The following is a 20446-nucleotide window of genomic DNA, read 5'->3' as shown; positions in this document are numbered from 1 at the left end:
CAATTTCAACCCTGCCCTTTATTGGCAAAACACTAGAAAAAGGATGAATTTAGAATACATTACAGTGAAAATGTGGTAACAAAGTTAGTTAATAATCTTAATATTTAATATCCTTTTAATATTTCAATATATGATAAAAAAAATGCATTTCATTTAGATCTTAGTGATGTGTTTGATAGCATAGACCACAATATCATACTGGAAAGGCTGGAATAGTTTTCAGCCTATCCAGTATGTTATTGTGGTCTATGGTATCAAAAATGACGCTTAAGATCCTAGCGTTAGAGGGCAAGTACTCTCATGTTTTAAGTCTTGACAGATCGCTATCAGTTTGCTCATGCACACAGTGAATGCTCTGAGCTAACAAAAGTAAAATATGGTGTCAAGGGTCAGTACTGGGCCCATTATTGTTATATGTGCTACTAGGCACAATTATTTGGAAGTGCGGCTTTACCTTCCACTGTTACGCAGACAATACTAAGCTGCATATACAGCAAGTGAAATAAGTATTGAACACATCACCAATTTAAGTAAATATTTCTAAAAGTGCTAGACATGAAATTCTTACCAGATATCAGTAACAATCTATTCAATCCACACATGCAAAGAAATCAAAACCATAGATGTCCATAAATTAGGTTGTGTAATAATGAGAAATGACAAGTATTGAACATGCTTACTGAAGTTTATTTACTTTGTACAAATGCCTTTGTTTGTGACAGCAGCTTCAAGACACCTCCTGTATGGATAAACTAGTCGCATGCATTGCTCAGGTGTGATTGGCCCATTCTTACAGACAAACATTCTTCAAATCCTGAAGGTTTCGTGGGTTCCTTCTATGAACTCTGAGCTTTAGTTCCTTCCATAGATTTTCAGTTGGATTCAGGTCAGGTGATTGGCTGGGCCATTCTAGCAGCTTTATTTTCTCTTAAACCATTTGAGAGTTTCCTTGGCTGAGTGTTTGGGATCATTGTCTTGCTGAAATGTCCACCCTTGTTTCATCTTCATCCTTGTAGACGACAGCAGATTTATCAAGAATATCTCAGTACAGTTGTCCATTGATCATTCAATTATATGAAGCATGCCAGTGCCATATGCTGAAAAACAGCCCCACACCATGATGTTCTCACCTCCAAACTTCACTGTTGGTATGGTGTTTTTAGGGTGATATGCAGTGACTTGACCTCCAAACATGGTGCGTTTTATGGCATCCAAAGAGTTCAATTTTGGTCTCATCTGACCGGATTATGTTCTCCCAGTATTTCACAGGCTTGTCTAAATGTTGTTGAGCAAACTTTAAACGCACTACAACTTGCTTTTTCTTCAGCAATGGAGTCGTGCGTGGTGAGCGTGCATACAGGCCATGGAGCACTCAACCATTACTTACTGTTTCCTTTGAAACAATTGTACCTGTTGATTCCAGGTCTTTCTGTGGCTCTCCACAGGTGGTCCTTGGCTCTTGGACAACTCTTCTGACAATTCTTTTCACTCCTCTGTCTGAAATCCTGTGGAGAGCACCTGGTCGTGGCCGGTTTATGGTGAAATGATGTTTTTTCCACTTCTGCTCACTGGAACCTTCAGTAGTTTAGAAATTCTTCTGTAACCAATGCCATTAGTATGTTTTGCAACAATAATGTTGCAAAAGTCTTGAGCGAGCACACAGATTTTTACCCATCATGAGATGTTTCTTGTGTGGCACCTTGGTAATGAGACACCTTTTTATATGCCATCAGTTGAACCAGCTGATATTAATTTGCACTAAGTGGCAGGATTGCTTTCTAATTACTGATGGATTTCAGCTGGTGTCATGACTTTCAATGGCTTTTTGCACCTCTCCTTCTTCATGTGTTCATTACTTTTTCCCCTGAGTCATTTCTCATTGTTACACATAATGTATGGACATCTACGGTTTAATTTCTTTGCATTTGTGTATTGGATGGGTTGTTACTGACATCTGGTGAGAATTCCATGTCAATAGCACCTTTTAGAAATATATTTACTTAGAAAACTGGTGACGTGTTCAATACTTATTTCACCCGTTGTGTCTGCTAATCTTGATGATGCCCATACAGTTAACAAAACTGAGGACTGTAAAGGAAATAAAAAACCTTTTCCTTTTTAATTCCAATAAAACTGAGGTGCTACTGCTTGGTCCCAAAGGCAAAAGGCAACGATAAATGATTCTACTAAATCTTGATGGCTTTTCAGTAACACCCAAAAGTGGTGTTAAAAATGTTGACGATTAATAAAGCTTCTAATTTATTCAATCTGGTAGTGCATCTAAGATGACACCTGAAAGTGTCCCAGTGGTGCAAGTAGATGAACTGACACTGACATATCCATTCATGCACCCCATCTACTACAATGGATGCAGATACAACTCGCCCACCTTAGACCCACCAGAGTAGCTGAGACGTCCACGTCTATATTGAAGTGTCCACTTGGACTAAACATAATGTAATAAACATGGACTGTTTATTAGCTGGGCTGCTCAAGGAGAATGTGGATCCCTCTTGAGTCTTGGCTTACCCAAGGTTTCTTCCTCAGTTTCGCCCAGGGTGTTTTTCATTGCCTATGTCGCCTCTGGCTTGCTCGTTGGGGACCTGGGCATCTTGAAAAGCCGCTATGTGTCAACTTGTGTTGTAAAAATGGCTTGACTAAAGTGATGTGCTTTTAAAAAAAAGTTTTAGAATCTGAATTATTGATAAATACAGTATGCATCTATTGATTCGCCAGGCAAGGGCATCAGATGTATGGTCAATGATGTACAAAGCAACATAATGCAAATTACTGCATGGTCAGTTATTCTGGCAGGGTTTGAACAGAGAAGGAGTGGAATAAGCATATATAAATTTTGCAGATTTTATGTAAGATATTGCTCATATTTTGTTGATCGGACTATACAGAATTTCCCCAAAAATAAACTATAATATAAACTATTCCAATTTTGAATTGTTAACTCTAAAAGCTTTAGATTTCTTCATTGTCTGCTGTGAAAGGGCTTATCTTATGTGATGTGATGTAGTGTAGTGTGTGCATGCGTGTGTGTGTGCGTGCGTGTGTGCGTGTGTGTGTTTGTGTGTGTGTGTGCGTGTGTGTTACAAGAGGTCACTGCAAGACAGGTGTTGACACTGTCAGATTCAGATAACACACAAATGTGCACATACACACATGTGCAGACACACACCCTACCATATTACTTGGGGTAAATGGCCAGCTTCAGTGTATGAACAGCTGACTAAGCAGAGAATAGACCACAGCATTTAAGCTTACAGAGTCCATGCTACTCTATTGTGTTTTAAAATTACATACACCCACCCACACACACAAACAGAGTCATAGGGGGATGTTCTAAAATCAGATTTGGCAGTAAATCTGGACCATAGGGCAGGGATTTCAGCTTGCCATAGAAGGAAAACTACAGCCAGCGGCCAAATTAACTCTGAAAAGTCTTTACACAATCAAGATAAGGAAGGAGGACTAAATGACTTCCGCTGTTTCAGGGTTAATTCAAGCTCACACAGGGTCCACTCTGTCTCAGGTACACTATGTTTTATTTTTATCTAGATAAAAATACATTTACATGACTTAATAAATGAAATGACATTGCAAAGAAAATGCAAAACTTTAAATCATGAAAAATATGAATAATTGAATTCACATATTTTAACCATATGCTAACATGATATACAGTACTGTATGCATGTGTGCGCATGTGTGTGTATTTGTGATTGCTGTTTACAGGTGAATTATTAGAGGCCAAAACTACCTTGCATAAAGGAAACATGATCTGCAACTACAATCATCAGTACAGACAGACAGGGGGAGAGAAAGAGAGGGAGAGAAAGAGAGGGAGAGAGAGAGAGAGAGAGAGAGAAAGAGAGGGAGAGGACGCAAGAGAGAACAAAGAGAAACTGGAGTCTTATTTGCGTAACTCATCGTGTCACACTTTTCTCGAGCTTTAAGCTCATTATACCTGAATAACAGTGTGTGCGTGTGTGTGTGTGTGTGTGTGTGTGTGTGTGTGTGTGTGTGTGTGTGTGTGCGCTGGTAAGAATAGCAACAGCTAAAGGAGAAGACACTGAGTGATGAAACTGTTTTAATGTAGTAATGTGTGAGTTCTGTGTGCCTCAGGTTAGCTCATTGTGAACAGCATCTTGAAGACAAGGGGCCTGCCAAACCAACCAAAACTGCATTTAGAGCTGACAGTTTGCTCCTTTGATTTTTTTTAGAGAGGCTGTAAACCAGTCCAGAGGAATGTTGAAAGACCACCAACGGGTCAAAAATGTCATTGACCTTCATTAAGCAGCTGCCAGTTCATTCCGGTCTCCTACTGCCATTTTAACATGCAAATCCTCCCCCGTGCTCCATCAAAGCCTTTAGCTTCTTCTGATAGACACACGAGTCTGGGCAGATTCTCTTCTGTTTGTGCTTCTCTTCTGTGCTTCCAGGAGTTGCAGGCGGATGGCACTCTTCAAAAGCTGGCAGAGATAATGTATTGGTGACAGTTTGTTTGGCTGTCAATTTTCCTGTGCTTAAAACTCGCTGCACAAGCGCTGTGTGCACCCATGAGAGTGCGCTTTCGCCGACCAATCCGCTCAGCGGAATGCCATTGGACTCGTGCTCTGCCCTTACATGAGCCTAAGGCTTTGGTGACTGGCATGCATGAACGCACAAATGCAGGGACATGCAGAGGGTGTGCGCAAACATACAGGGACGTATAGAGGGCATGTGCACACATGCATGGACGTGCAGAGGGCGTGCACGCACATGCAGGGATGTGCAGTGGGCGTGCACACACGTGCAGGGACGTGCACACACGTACAGGGACGTGCATGGGCATGCGCACATATGCAGGGACATCCAGAGATGTGCATGGGCGTGCACACACGTGCAAGGACATGCAGAGACATGCACAGGCGTGCACACAGTAGTGCTTGCAGGACTGAAATATATGCTCAGAGGAGTTGATACACAGAAACCAAATGTACATTTGCGCATGAGTACACCCACACTCACACACACATACAATCTTAACATTATCACAAGGTATCTTCAAAAAGACCACAAAATGTATCCAGGGAATAGAATAGAATAGAATAGGATATCAACTCCGTCGCTGACTGCAAGACCCTTCAGAGACTGGTGAGAACAACTAAGAAGATCAATGGGGTCTCTCTTCCCTCCAACGCAGACATCTACACGACACGCTGCATCCACAAAGACACCAGCATTGTGGAAGACCCCACACACCACTCACACAAACTGTTCACCCTTTTCCCATCTGGAAAAAGGTACCGCAGCATCCGGTCCCTCACCTCTAGACTTTGCAACAGCTTCTTCCCAGAAGCTATCAGATTCCTGAACTCTGGCTAATTCCAATTCCAATTCCAATTCCAAACAAATGGACACTTCTATACACACACACACATACACAAATGCTTATACACACACACACACACACACACACACACACACACACACACACACACACTGATTTTTTGTATCAGACAAATTGCTGAAGTCAAACTACACGCAAAAATAATATGCACTCCTTTTGCACTCTTGTACATTCTTCCTACTGGCTGCTAGAAAACTGTACTAAATCAGTACTGTATTCTGAACTGTTTCTGGCTACTACCAGTAACTGCTATGTTCAGTATAGCTTGTCACTGACTCCTATGCACAAACCCACTTTACATATTCCCAGTACTGTGTACTGGTCAAAATAAATGCACTGTCTGCTCATTGTGTATTGTATTTATTGGTATGGTATTATTGCACTGCATTGTATTGTTGCACTTGTGTAGTGTGTTGTCTGTTGCACTTGTTTTGTGTTGCACCATGGTCCTGGAGGAACATTGTTTCATTTTTGCTTTGTACTTTTATATAGCTGAAATGACATTAAAGCCTTTTGAACCTTGAGCCTTTGAGAATAGAATAGAATAGAATAGAATAGAATAGAATAGAATAGAATAGAATAGAATAGAACCTCAGGTTTTAATAAATCTTTGTAAATACCGTAAGGAATGGATTATCCATCTAATAATTATAAATACCTTAGTATATTGCTAACCATTGTAGTGACATTATATTTACTGTTTATTATATTATATTATATTATATTACTTATTTATTATATGATAGCTGCAAATCCCTGCATTCCACATACAAGCACACATAGCACATCAAAGCCAGATCTTCCTTATAATAACATTTCCACTCCAGAAACTTTCAGTGATGCACGTATGCGGACAACTCATGCTCCCAGAGGGTGAGGATCCTGATAGAGGCATTGACAGAGCTTATGCTGCTACATATAAGCCCTTGAAAAATATATTAAAACACATTGGTGAAACCTTGGTGCAAAACCTTTTTTAAAAATGGCCTGTATTATTTTGGAGGAAAATATTTATGTTTGCTGGATCAGATGAATATCGCGATTCATAAAAACACTCACAGATTATTCACTTGGAATGTCTGAGACTGCTCAGAATGTCCACAACACACAAAAAGAATTCTAGGATTTCTTAAAGGGATGATTTGCACAAGCCCCTGTAATGTTAGGATCGCGAGGGTGAATAGTGAGATAATGACTAGCAAACAGAAATTATTGCACAGTCCTAATATAACAGCAAAAAAGGTTGTCATCTTCACCTCTGAAGTTAATTGCACTTCGTATAATGCACAAATAAAACACAAAAGAATACCACCATGAAAATGGAGTTGAACTGGATAAGAAATTAGATCAAATGACAAGATGAACAGGAACATGTAGGACGTAAAATAATACTAGAAATGCTTATGATGTGTATTCTAAGTGTTTTCAGTGTGAAAAACCCTTTAACAGTCTCGACTCATTGTTCATAAACTATATGAGAAGCATTGATGAGGCAAAGCTAAGAGAGAAAGAGAGAGAGAGAGAATGAGAAAGGGTATGACTGAATGAAAGAGTGAATGAGTGAAAGAGTGAATGAGTGACCCCTGATCCCTCCTGACCCTGTGGTATTGCATTATTGGGAGGCTAAAGCTCTGGCCCAAGAACTTTACAGTAGTGTGAGGTTGAGGTTCTGGCCCACAGGCTTTAGAGTAGGGTGAGTGTAAGGCGGTCTTTGAGAGTCAATCTTCCACCGCTCACTGACTTGACTTGCAGCTGCAATGCTCACACTCTGGTAGAATCATCAGTGTGAACATATGTGCATCGTGCACCGCGCCTTCACAGTGATTCACAACTCACACTGCTAAATGAGAGTTTCTTTTATAGGGCGAGTTCCCCAAAGTCTTGTGACCTTGAGTTGTTCTTTTTCTTACTCTACAGAGGAGCAACAAACACAAGCAATAAACACAAGCAATAAAAGCAAGCTTATCCTATTTTGTGTGTGTGTGTGTGTGTGTGTGTGTCTGTGTGTCTGTGTGTGTGTGTGTTGTACATATGTGCACAGTTATCCATTTCTCACAAGGAGGCTCCTCCTCCTCCTTGAAGTTGATGGATATGAGCACTGCTTCCCTCTGGAGACATCATTTGTAGGTACAACAAATGTTTTAACATTTTTTGCTGTATTAAATGTTATATGCGCCTAGGCAGTGTAAAGGCCGGGATGAAGTATAACACAGTGCAATTACAAATGGGTAAAACAGAATCTCTCTTGGTTGGCACTTCACACCAAGTACACATTTCATATCTCACACCTCACAATTTCTGGCTAGAACATTCATTTCTTTAGCACAATATGGGTATTAAGTATGTGAACTTTGAAGCTAAAATGAAAGGTCTGTGTAAAGCCTCCTAACACATCATCTCTTCAAGCTTTGCTCTATATTATCTAATGCAGAAAAGCTTGTCCGTATCTTGAGCTCATCATGACTAAACTAAAGTAATTCTTTACTGGAATTTCCGCCTAGAACAAGCAGACGTTCTTGAACATTTAGAATCGTTTGAGTACAAAACTGTGAAATTGTACAAAACCATAACGCCAAGGTTATTTTCTCCACATTTGGTTCCTCGGTTCCAAGGTTAAATTCTCTGCACGCGCACCTGGTTCCTACAAAACTGAATTTAAAGTTTTCCTGTTAACCGTTCAGCACACTGATGGAAATACACCAGATTATATTAAGGAGCATCTTACCCTTGACATTTCCAGTATCATCTGCTTCTCCATCTTCTCATAACTAAACTGTATACAGTGGATGTTGGCACCGCCTGTTTTTTTGTACCTTGCCTTTTGTACAAGATGATTGTACGTAAATATAATGTGCTATGAACACAATGCATTCTATTTGTTTGTTTATATGTTTACAGCTTGGCTCAACTTTACTGGTTGAACCACTAAACATGTACTCGTTACAGGCTGCTCTTACAAACAATGAATATCGCATTTCAATTCCGCCATATATTTTCCGACATAATTAAGTGTAAGTTAGTACCCTTAAATATGTATTGCTGTTATATTGTAATGCTGGCATATCACTGTGAGCATCGTTTTTCCACAGGAAGCAGGATTGAAGCTTGAGCATTGGGTCACTATTCTTTCACTATAGGGACTGTGATCAATGAGCATGCATGAACACGCTACTGGTTGTGCAAAAAGAGAGCAAGAGACAGAGAGAGAGAGAGAGAGAGAGAGAGAGAGAGAGAGAGAGAGAGAGAAAGATGGATAAAGAGAGAGAGAGAGAAGCTACAGGGATGTGAGGTGGCTGAAGTCACTAGCTTTGCTGAGGCTAATTGCTGTGGACAGCTGAGATGGCCTCCACATGTTCAGAGTAGCAGTGAGCTTCGCAGGTCAAATGAACGGACTTTTCCAGACTTGCCACTATAGTAATGGGTTTGGAGCACTTTTGATGTCAAACAGCCTCTTGGGAAACGAAAAAATGCCCTTGCCAGAAGAGCTTGGCTGGGCCTTAATTTAATTTATATATGTATTTCTATATTCAGACCTGGCAAAACAAAATTGCAAATACTTGAATATTAATTCACAAAGCAAACACTGTTAAGGGGATTCACTCAGCTCACCCCTAACACTTCACCTTTTTGCTCATTTTTAAACTGCACTTTTCAGCTTTAGTAAAAAAAAAAAAAAAGATTTCATTAGGTTTGTAGAGTTCCTCTGTAAAGTAGTCCTTGGCTATAGATGATCAGAAGAGTCGCAGCCCTCTGTATACTGTGTTGACTGATTTACCGATCATTTTTAATGCTTATTTCAGATATCGTGCTCAGATTTTTGTATATAAAATGGAGACAACTGCAATCTTGCACAGAAAATCTATCATAAAAAAACTGACATAAAACATTGCATTTGAAGACAATTGGCTCTGCCAAACCTGACAACATTATTCTCCTTGTGAGAAAATTTACACGCATCATTGTTTTAAAGCTGGAGGCCAAAACAACTATATGGTAAAGACTGGGAATCAACATACATGATAGGAGAGAGAGAGAGCAACTCTGCATGTCAATCTCTCTGATGTAGTCCAGCATCTATGTCAGGAGCTCATTAGAAGCCATTATCTGCTGTGACTGGCCTAAACAGATTAATAAGAGCCCTAATGGTAAGTAGGGCTCTGCATTTTCCTTTAGATCCTAGCTAAAAGTGTACAGCTGCATACAATGTGCACACAACAGCCACGGTCAAAAATGGAGCATTCAGACCTCAGTGAGGACATTACTCAAGAGCTGGCTGTGCATTCAAAAGCATGAGCCCGAACTTAAACTGATAATGTCATACTCTACACAGCTGCCAGACTTAAGCAGAACATGAAAGTGGTTTGATCTATCCTGGCACTTTAAAATAAGCATGCCAACAGTACTGACATTATCTGTGCAACTGTAGGCCAAACAGAAGTTAGATAACCCATTATAACACTATTTATGGCCCTATCTTACACAACCAAGCTCCTAATCATGCATTATCATTTGGTGATCAGCTTCCCATAAATAGATTATAATAAAAGGCAGAGAGGAATATTTACATAGACTATCAAAACTGGCTGGTTGTATAGCACTTTAAACCAACTGAACAGTATGAGCTATACATGTGTATATCCTCCCAGAAACTTGGCCAATTCAGAACCATGGACAGCGCCCTGTATGAACACCTAGATGCTTCCACTGTGCAATAAACATCACTCTGTGTTCCTCTCTCTGTGTTGATATATAAATGAAGCAAGGTCTGCATACGACAAGACTGGTACAATAAGAAATACGCAAATACTCTCTCTCTCTCTCTCTCTCTCTCTCTCTCACACACACACACACACACACACACACACACAAAGAAAAGCTCTAACAACAGAAGAGTAAATCATATAAAGAAAAAGTGAAACAATAAAAGCCCTCAGCAAAAACTAAAGACACCTTACTTTTATAAAAAATAATATACCAAAGATTAGCCTCAAAGTAAACAGGGTTTGCTTGGCAGGAAGATAAAAGAAACTTCAACTGCCCCTTGGCGCAGCTGTAGAGATCATTTGAGGACACACTCATCCACACACACACACACATACACACACACATACACATACACATACACACACATACACACACACACACACACACACACACACACACACACACATACACACGCACACAAATACATACACACACACACACACACACACACACACACACACACACACACATACACACGCACACAAATACACACACACACACACACACACACACATACACATATTGTAGCAATTTGTGCACACACACACACAAACGTGCGTCTGTGCACTTTCATGGTATCAGCAAACGCAGAAGTTGAGTACACAGACAGCATCTGTTCTGGCAGGCTTATAAATGGAAATCCACGCAGACATAACACAGATACAACAAATAAATGGTTCCAGGTATGCTGTACCAGGACTCAAATGTGACTGAGCCCAGTCCATAGAGGTCCAAATCCAAAATCCAAATGATGCTTTATGTATTTTTTGCTTCCAGAACAGATGCGAGTGCTACAGGGTCATTTAAATGGTCTGTACGGGATGTTCGCTGAGTCTTGATCTGTGTGCCTGTGGCAAGTGATGTAATACTGAGGCACAGATGCGTAAACGGAGGAAGCAGGGCATCGGACAACAGAACTGTACTTAACACAATTTTCAAGATGCCACCTCTCTCTGCTGTTCATTAAGACGTTAGCTAATGTTTAATTTTTAAAAAGGCGAAACGGTTTAGGCCTCCCACTCACACACATGCTCTTACTGGAGAATGATGGAAATAAGTCTGCCATTCACGCTCAGCGCTCTCCTTCAGCAAGGGCATTAAAGTTATTTAGAACACTATTGGGAGCTTCTGTCAAGCCATGTCATATTTGAACCCAAGACTGTTACATGCTACTATTTTGAAAGCATGCAGAATTGTGGCCATAGGCGCACTGCTGTCTCCATCCCTGGTTCAGAGCGTTGCTCAAGGGACTGTCAGCAGCACGGCCATCAAAAACCCTCTGATCATCCACCTTCTCCAGTTATTAACATGGACTGATTTAACATGGTCTGATTAGTTACTGTGTTAGGAATGAAGAATGCTTTCTGAAACACATGGACAAATTCATTTAGTATTGATTCATAGCCTCCAGATACAAAAGCACAGAACAATATACAAGAAATAACAAAACACATACATCAGAAATATATTGCGATATGCCTAATTTCTGCAATCACATACACACACATATAAATGTGTTAAAATAACACCTTCAGTGTTAAACTGTTCCCCAGTGTGCAGTGTGTAGTTACACCAGTGTAAGTGTTCATTTACCAGTGGTGACAGTTTAGTGTGAATGTATTTATTTATTTATTTCTGTTGACAAAACCTTTACTCCAGTATACAGTGGAGATGGTCATGGAGGTGGTGGTGGTGGTGGTCATGGCGGTTGGGGGTGTTGATGTTGGGTGGGGGTGGTGATGGTGGGGTAGAGGGGCGGGTGGTGATGGTGGGGTGGTGTAGGTGGTGGTGATGGTGGGGTAGAGGGGCGGGTGATGGTGGTGATGATGAGGTAGAGGGGCAGGTGGGGGTGGTGATGGTGGGGTAGAGGGGCAGGTGGGGGTGGTGATGGTGGGATGGTGGAGGTGGTGGTGATGGTGAGGTAGAGGGGTGGGTGGGGGTGGTGATGGTGGGGTGGTGGAGGTAGTAGTGATGGTGGGGTAGAGGGGCGGGTGGGGTGGTAATTGTGGGGTGGTGGTGCTGGTGGGTGGTGGTGGTGATGGTGGGGTAGAGGGGCAGGTGGGGGTAGTGATGGGAGGGCACTGTTTGTGGTGATGGTGAGGTTGGGTGAACCGTCACCCCCCACAGCATTGTAAAATGAGAATCTAGTATGTTGCATTTGTGTTGGGCCAGGAGATGCTAATGAACTTATACAGGAGCATGTGACAGAACTCATTTCCCCGCGTCAGTCGTTCACCTAATTATATCCACTCTGTTACATAACGTCGTCACAAGCGTTTAGCTATGTTATAAAATTTTAAAGGGTGACTGTCAAATGCCCTTTCTGAGAAAAAGCATGCATGCCACATTAATAACATGAACTGATGCTGGTAATGTTAACAATTACACTGATTGAGTATTTTTACATTTAACAAGCTGAAATGATCTTTGAAATAATGTACTTAAACACTATGCTTTCATCATCAGATTGTTGAATATTTACACTATGAAGAGCAAAGATTCATTAACTTTTATCAGATTACACAGCATTTACGTTTATACAGGAGAGTATTTCATTAAAATTGGACAAACAAATTAAGAATGATTTTTTGTAATGCCCATAATTGTATCCTATTTGATAAATGAACAAACTTCATTTATTTGTCTAAAGACTACAATATCTTCCTCGACCACGCTGATATAACTCCTATTTCAACCATAAAGTCATTTTTAATCATCTGAAAATACAATGTCCAAATATTGGCAACAATATCATTATTTACATTATATAATAGTCACAAATGTAAAAATTTACATCAAAGCAATATTATAACTACCTACAGTAAACTACTGTAACTCAGACTTGGAGCCAAACCTCAGGGATTCTTAGCATAACAGCTAAGGGTCCTACCGACAAGTCAAAGGCGATTTGTGACCGACCAGATTACTAGCATGACACAGCTACCTTATGTAGCTCAGATATCTTAAAATCTCAGTGCACGCAGAACAGCCTGATATGGAAACACAAATTTAATCCTGAACTTTGAGCTTATCTTCAAAGCACATGTAATCAGATTTGCAGGTATGGCTTTTGGTAACAGCTTCAAATTACCGTTTTCATATCATACAGACGTGTGTGCTTCACTGGTGCTTTTTACTTAAATATCATGTGCTGTTGTAACAGAGTATATCACAGTGACCTAGGCCTGTTTAAATGCATCCGGTCTAGTTTGAAAGACACTGAAACTTTATATGCATGGAATCTGCCCACATTACAGAAGCAGTTCTGTATTGGAATCCAAAAATCCAAAGTAAAGACAGGATATATTAAATATGTTTATGTTTAGAACTTACTAATGAACTTAAGCCATGGTATGTTACATCACAACCTGATGAATTTCACACACACAGACACACACACACAAATGCTAGTCATCAATAGCCTTTATACATATGGGAGATGACAGGCCTACAGGGGGCCTGATGCATCACAGCTGATGAGGTCATGTGAGGCATCACACTTCATGAGGTCATTTGTCACAGCACAGGCTGTTAGGACATGCCTCAATAGATGAACAAACATGACAAAAGTAATGCCCCGTTAAGGATCTTCCAAACAGACATCCCAGTGCGAAAGCTCTGCCTGCAACTCAGACTAAATCTGCATGGCTGAAGGGCCAGACGGTAAAGGCGCTCGCCCTTAAGCAGTGCTAGAGAGGACTCGCTACTTGTTTGCTCGGCTGTGTACGTGTGCGTGCGGCCTCGCGCATGCGTGCTCGTTTCCTGCCGAGAGGACACCGATGAGGTCTTCTGAGATGGGGAGAGAGAGGGAGCGCGGGGACGGCGCGATCCGACAGCCTCGCCCACGTCGTGACGCGGTTTCGTGACATTCGGCAAAAGCATCCAGCGCTTTGGTCCCTGGCAGGCATCCCCCCCCCCCCGCCCGCCAGCGCCTATCGTTTACTACAGTCTCGCACTGGCCTCAGACCAGGTAATAACCGCGCTGTCTCTCATCGGCAAGAGACTCCTGCCTCTGGGTGGAGCAGAAGGGTGCTTATGCTGTATGAGTTGGCTTCAGAAAGCTCGCCAGCTTACTACGGGCTTGGCAAGGGGGAGATGTAGTACCCCTTACCTTGTCTGTGGGTTATGCGAAGACTGATGGCAGTTAAATCCCTTGGAGTAATCCAGGTTCTGCGCTATGTACAGAGTGGCTTGGAGTTAATAGTGCTGCTCAGAGAACAGTTGGTTCCCAATTATCTTGGTCTATAATGGGACGCAAGGGTGTCTGGTTACAGGAATAACCGGACTTCAGGGGAACTGAATATACTGGTATCTCATTGGTTGCGATGGTCCCATCCACGGCTTGCCTGTTAGCAGAAAGTCCGGACAAAGTCCGTCCCTCAATTAAACCCCTACAGTGAGCTGTGATAGCCTGCTAGATGTGCATTGGTGAGCCATCTAACAATTGCACATTAGTCCCTTGTGTGAATTCCCTCCTGCCTTGTTCAGTCACTGCCTTGTGGGGTTGTGATTCACTCAAAAAAATTGGGTGATATCCCACAAGAAACAGGGTTAACTACACTTTGGTGGTTTTATCCAGAAAACACTGAATTACATGAAGATCAACCCTTTAGATGCATAAGATGTATTATAAATGGTTATCTGGTTTATTTGAGTATAGATGAAAGATGAAAGAAATATTAGCTTGAGTTTCAAAGTGTTGAGTTTCACACACTAGTGAAGTGAATACTAATATTACAATACTAATTCTAGTTCAGAATGTACTAGAAATAGACGCTTTCTGTAAATTTTGCGTAACTCTAAAATCATTCTTGCCGTTTGGCCCTCTTTACACCTCTTAATAGTCTTTGTGTTTTAATAAACTGAGGAGACTTTTCCCGGGTGAGCTGATTTAGCAGGTCGATCAGCTCGGCCGCTAGAGTCACGAGCCCAGCACTACAGCAGGCAAACAGGTGGTGGTGCGCATTTGCTGTGAGCGCTAAGTGCCGGCGGGTCCGCGAACACGCGCACGCCCGGCCAATTTTACGAGTGGATGGAGAAAGACAGATGGACAAGCGGACGGATGGACAAATGAATTAGCGGAAGGATGGATGGATGGATGGATGGATGGATGGATGGATGGATGGATGGATGGATGGATGGGCGGGTGGGCATGTGGGTGAAACACTGGTCCAAACGTTTGTCCACTCCCAGTCCCGGTTCTCCCGTGGCCCAGAAGCAAGTGTTCTCAAACAGAACAGCGTATGGTCAGAGACAGTGGCAAAGTGTTTGGGTTGTGTTAGCTCTTCTGGAGAGAGCCAAACAATACCTCCTGAGCTAATGACCTGGCCACTTTCAGAAAGAGCTTTTAGGAAGACTGCCCTAATGTGAATCAACATCTTTTAGTCACACACACATGAACACGCTTCACATACATGTGCACACGCACGTACACATCTCTTCAGACCAGACACCCTCGATACATGTGTAACGAAAAATCTGTTGACATTTCACCCATTCTAAACACACACACACACGCGTGCACATGTGAATCCACACACACAGCATGCAAGGCCCTTGCTGACATGTCGAACACACACTACGAGCATGATCAGGGTGCGTGGTAAATAACACATAAAAAGAAAGGACACGTCGTTTAGTGGGAGCAGTAAAGAAGACCTAGTGTCCTCAGACCTCTTTGGTGAGCCCACGTCTTTGGCCATGACGGCTTCTCCAGGGGATACTTATGTTCCTAGCTGAGAAGGCCCAAGAATACTGTTCTTTAAAAAATATTACAATTCCTAGCAATGGAAATAAGATCTCAGTAACCATCCCCACAATCCGCATTTATTTCCCGTTAGCCATGTAAACACTTTTGGGTGAAGTAATAAACTGTGTAAAACTGCTTCATCCTTTACATTTAAACCATACATGCTAGACACTCTTACCCACAGTGACTTCTTTATCATCCTTCTTATACTAATCTTATTATAGCATAACTTACATCACTAACAGATACGGTGGTAAACTATAGCTGAGCGGTCACCTAACCCAGCCCATAACAGCATTAATAAATAAAATGGCGCTATGTCAGCTTGTTACGTAAAAAAAAAAAAAAAAAAGATTCTGTTTTTTCTCGTCTTCGTAAATGATGGGGGAGGTGAAGTGGAACGATGAGAGACCAGTCATCTTACGCTAAGAAACAGGTAGCGCCTGAAGGTTTGAAACCCTTGGAGAGGAACGTTGCTACGTGCTCGTCTTTCACTGCGCGAAGTAGAACCATGGCACACGGTGAGTACAGACCCGATCACAAAGCTAGAGCCAGTGTCGCCGGCTCTTCATTTGCATATTCCGCCCCCCTTCCGCGGAATCTGTGCTTTATTTAGCCAAGCCAGAGATGGGCTGTGCTCACTTTAAGTCCTAATGGGCAGAAACCGTACGGTGAGCACAGTTTATTTTGTGAATGACCGCTAATAACTTCAAGCAAGCCGCAGTGTCGTGATTGCAAATAGGTTTTTATTACTTTTTGCCGATTTGTCAAGCCTTTCTGAAGACTCCCCCAAGCAAGACTAACGCTTGCTTGGCGCCATGGCAATTAGTTTGTGTAGGTTATCATGTAAACTAGATGTAGCCACTGAAAAAAGGACACAAGCATAATGGGATATGACCAAGTATGACTGAACTGTACTCTATGGCACGTGTGCCAAGTTCATACGGTTAGAGTGAAGGGATCAGGTTTATATAATTGGAGTGAAGGGATCAGGTTTATATAACTGGAGTGAAGGGATCAGGTTTATATAATTGGAGTGAAGGGATCAGGTTTATATAATTGGAGTGAATGGATCAGGTTCATACGGTTAGAGTGAAGGAATCAGGTTTATATAATTGGAGTGAAGGGATCAGGTTTATATAATTGGAATGAATGGATCAGGTTTATATAATTGGAGTGAAGGGATCAGGTTCATACGGTTAGAGTGAAGGGATCAGGTTCATATGGTTAGAGTGAAGGGATCAGGTTCATACGGTTAGAGTGAAGGGATCAGGTTCATACGGTTAGAGCGAAGGGATCAGGTTTATATAATTGGAGTGAAGGGATCAGGTTCATACGCTTAGAGCGAAGGGATCAGGTTCATACGGTTAGAGCGAAGGGATCAGGTTCATACGGTTAGAGCGAAGGGATCAGGTTCATACGCTTAGAGCGAAGGGATCAGGTTCATACGCTTAGAGCGAAGGGATCAGGTTCATACGCTTAGAGCGAAGGGATCAGGTTCATACGCTTAGAGCGAAGGGATCAGGTTCATACGGTTAGAGCGAAGGGATCAGGTTCATACGCTTAGAGCGAAGGGATCAGGTTCATACGCTTAGAGCGAAGGGATCAGGTTCATACGCTTAGAGCGAAGGGATCAGGTTCATACGCTTAGAGCGAAGGGATCAGGTTCATACGCTTAGAGCGAAGGGATCAGGTTCATACGCTTAGAGCGAAGGGATCAGGTTCATACGCTTAGAGCGAAGGGATCAGGTTCATACGCTTATAGTGAAGGGATCCGTTCCCTCCCATGCGCATGTTCTTATCAATGGAAATGATCATATGCTCACGAAAGCATGTTTCTGTTCTTTACAGCCCCAGGCAAGTCAACCACTGGATGATGCAAACTGCAGATTGGTAAGTTGTGCTCCCTAATGACTGTGTGCATGCATGTGCATGCATGTGTGTGCGTACATGGGCATGCATGTGTGTGCGTACATGGGCATGCATGTGTGTGTGTGCATGTGCATGGCTGTGTGTGTGTGCCCGCATATGTGCATGTGCATTTGCATATATGTGTATGTGTATGCATGTGCACGTGCATGCAAGCGTTAAAGAGAGCTAACCCCCTCGCTGCAACACGCCCACTCAGAAAGCCCACATACAGCTCTGCAGCTACAGAGCTCCACATAGAAGAGACAGGGGAGAGACAGATGGAGAAAAGAGGAAAAGATTGAGAAAGAGACCAAAAGGACGAGTGTCTCCCGATTACCGCCATCCTAGTTTTCTGGAGAACTCAGCGATAATGTGGCTGTGGAACTACCCTCCACCTGAACATGCCGTATAAGCCATGTGTAAAGAAAGGATGAGCAAATAAAGGCAAGCTAGCTTGTCCTATAGTTGCTGTCCTGGATTCTATGTGGTGTGAGAATAACACATGGAAAAGCACAGAATGAACAGAAGGCATGGAACAGTCAATGGTGGCTTCCATTTTCCATTTCTGCTAGAAATGTGTGTGTGTGTGTATATATATATATATATATATATATATATATATATATATATATATATATATATATATATATATATATATACATATATACACACACATACACACGTATATATATACATATATACATGTGTATGTATGTATGTGTGTGTGTGTATATATATATATGTGTATATATACATATATATATATATATATATATATATATATATATTATATATATTTTATATATAAAATTTCAGGACTAATGCTGTCAGGTTGTAAAATTTACAGCAATGTACTTAAAGCTGTTTTGCAGCAGCGGATAACTAGGGAAATGAGCGAGACGTGAGAATGAGAAGCATTTAGCGATTCAGTGAGAAGCATTTAGTGCTAGCCAACACCAGTGAACTGCTCGGCTTCCATATGAGTCAAACCGATCACAATCACGTGGATTCAGGATGTTACAACAGCTATTTCATTGTGAAATTTAACACTGTTTCACCTGGTTATTGGTTTGTTTGTCTAGACAAACCTTTCAAATGGTACATCTGTTTGAAATGCTCTATGGACAATGTAAGACAACTGACTCTTACCTGGGCACTGATTTGAATACTATGTCTTTAGTTCTAGTTGTATGAAATTTAAATTTTGTCTGTGTTTGTGTGTGTGTGTTTGTGCATGAGTATGTGCATGTGTTTATGTGGTTTTGCATGTATAAATGTAAGAATGTGTGTGTACACACATGAGTGTGTGTGTGCGCGCTTGCGTGTGTTTGTGTGTGTGTGTGTGTGTGCGTGCGTAATCACTGTGGTCCAAACAAGGTGGCTGCCCACTGCAGGCCAAGATACTGTCAGCCTGTGTCACCACTGCTCAGACCAATCAATGAGGCATGCACACACACCTAGACTGCTTAGTTTTACACACAACTCTGTTGTTTTGTTTTTTACCCATCATCAGGGCCAGCACAATATGACTTGTCAGCAAACATTCACTATTTCCCAGCGTACCCTGTGTGCTCTGTTCTCATGGTTGGCCACATGCACTTGGCCACGGGTGAAGACTCCATGCTCTGCTAATGCTGCACCGTTACACCGATTACACCACCCCTCCCTCCCTGCTCCCTGATCCCCTCCTCGAGATGGATGCGATGCGACAATTTTTGAGAACATATTTTTGAGAACATATGTGTGCAGATGCCAAGCTCGAACTTTGAATGGCTGGCAGGCTCTGGAATGTGGTGAGGATCTATAGTTCAGACCAAGATAAGCAATCGCAGTGTATTCTTGGCTGTGGATATCACAACAAAAAAGTGGTCACATGGGGTAGTGGTTCACAAGTGTACGAAGTTTTGTGATTTTTGCAGACCTCAGAGGTGTGCACGATCTGCTCTCTCCTTAAAAAGAACACACAATGTCATTGATGTGAAACACCACTGTGACACTGGCCACCTTGTGCATAATTTCCTGCTTGCTAATCATGAGTGAGAGAGTGAGAGAGAGAGTGAGTGAGTGAGAGACTGAGTGAGAGTGAGTGAAAGAGTGAGTGAGAGAGTAAGAGTGAGTGAAAGAGTGAGTCAGAGTAAGAGTGAGTGAGTGAGAGTGAGTAAGAGTGAGTGAGAGAGTGAGTCAGAAAGAGTAAGAGTGAGTGAGTGAGAGTTCCATGAGGTGCTTCGCATCTTAAAAGCATATCAAAACTGTATTTTTCCACTAAAACACTAATGTGTTTAAAGCCTTCACATATGCTGTCTATTTGAAAACTTTACCACTGACAGTCTGTGACAGACCCCTACAGGACACACAAACAGGCCAAACCACCTGGGTCTTTACTCTCCCAGCTACTTTCAGCTTTGAAATACAGCTTTAGATTCAAGGTGCCAAACAGTTGCTTCTGTCATGTACATTTACACAAGATGCTACATGTTCTTCTTTACTGCCTTTTCTATTCACATTTGACATGATGAAGATCCTCTTAATAACATTGTATATATATTTTTAATGAGATCGTGTACTCGTTCGCAACCTAATGTTCTCTTAGACACTTCAAATCCTTTCATTTTGCCCCCGAT

General features: G+C 41.8%; 1 protein-coding gene across 2 annotated transcripts in view; it reads right to left on the bottom strand.

Moving 5' to 3' along the window:
* Window positions 1-20446, bottom strand: part of cacna1db (calcium channel, voltage-dependent, L type, alpha 1D subunit, b) — a 69502-nt gene that overhangs the window by 44315 nt on the left and 4741 nt on the right. The window lies entirely within an intron of this gene.

This window comes from Electrophorus electricus, chromosome 18 (genome assembly GCF_013358815.1).
Source record: "Electrophorus electricus isolate fEleEle1 chromosome 18, fEleEle1.pri, whole genome shotgun sequence".
Lineage (NCBI taxonomy): Eukaryota > Metazoa > Chordata > Actinopteri > Gymnotiformes > Gymnotidae > Electrophorus > Electrophorus electricus.
The sequence above is the reverse complement of the archived record's forward strand: the minus strand, read 5'-3'. Positions and strand labels throughout refer to the sequence as shown.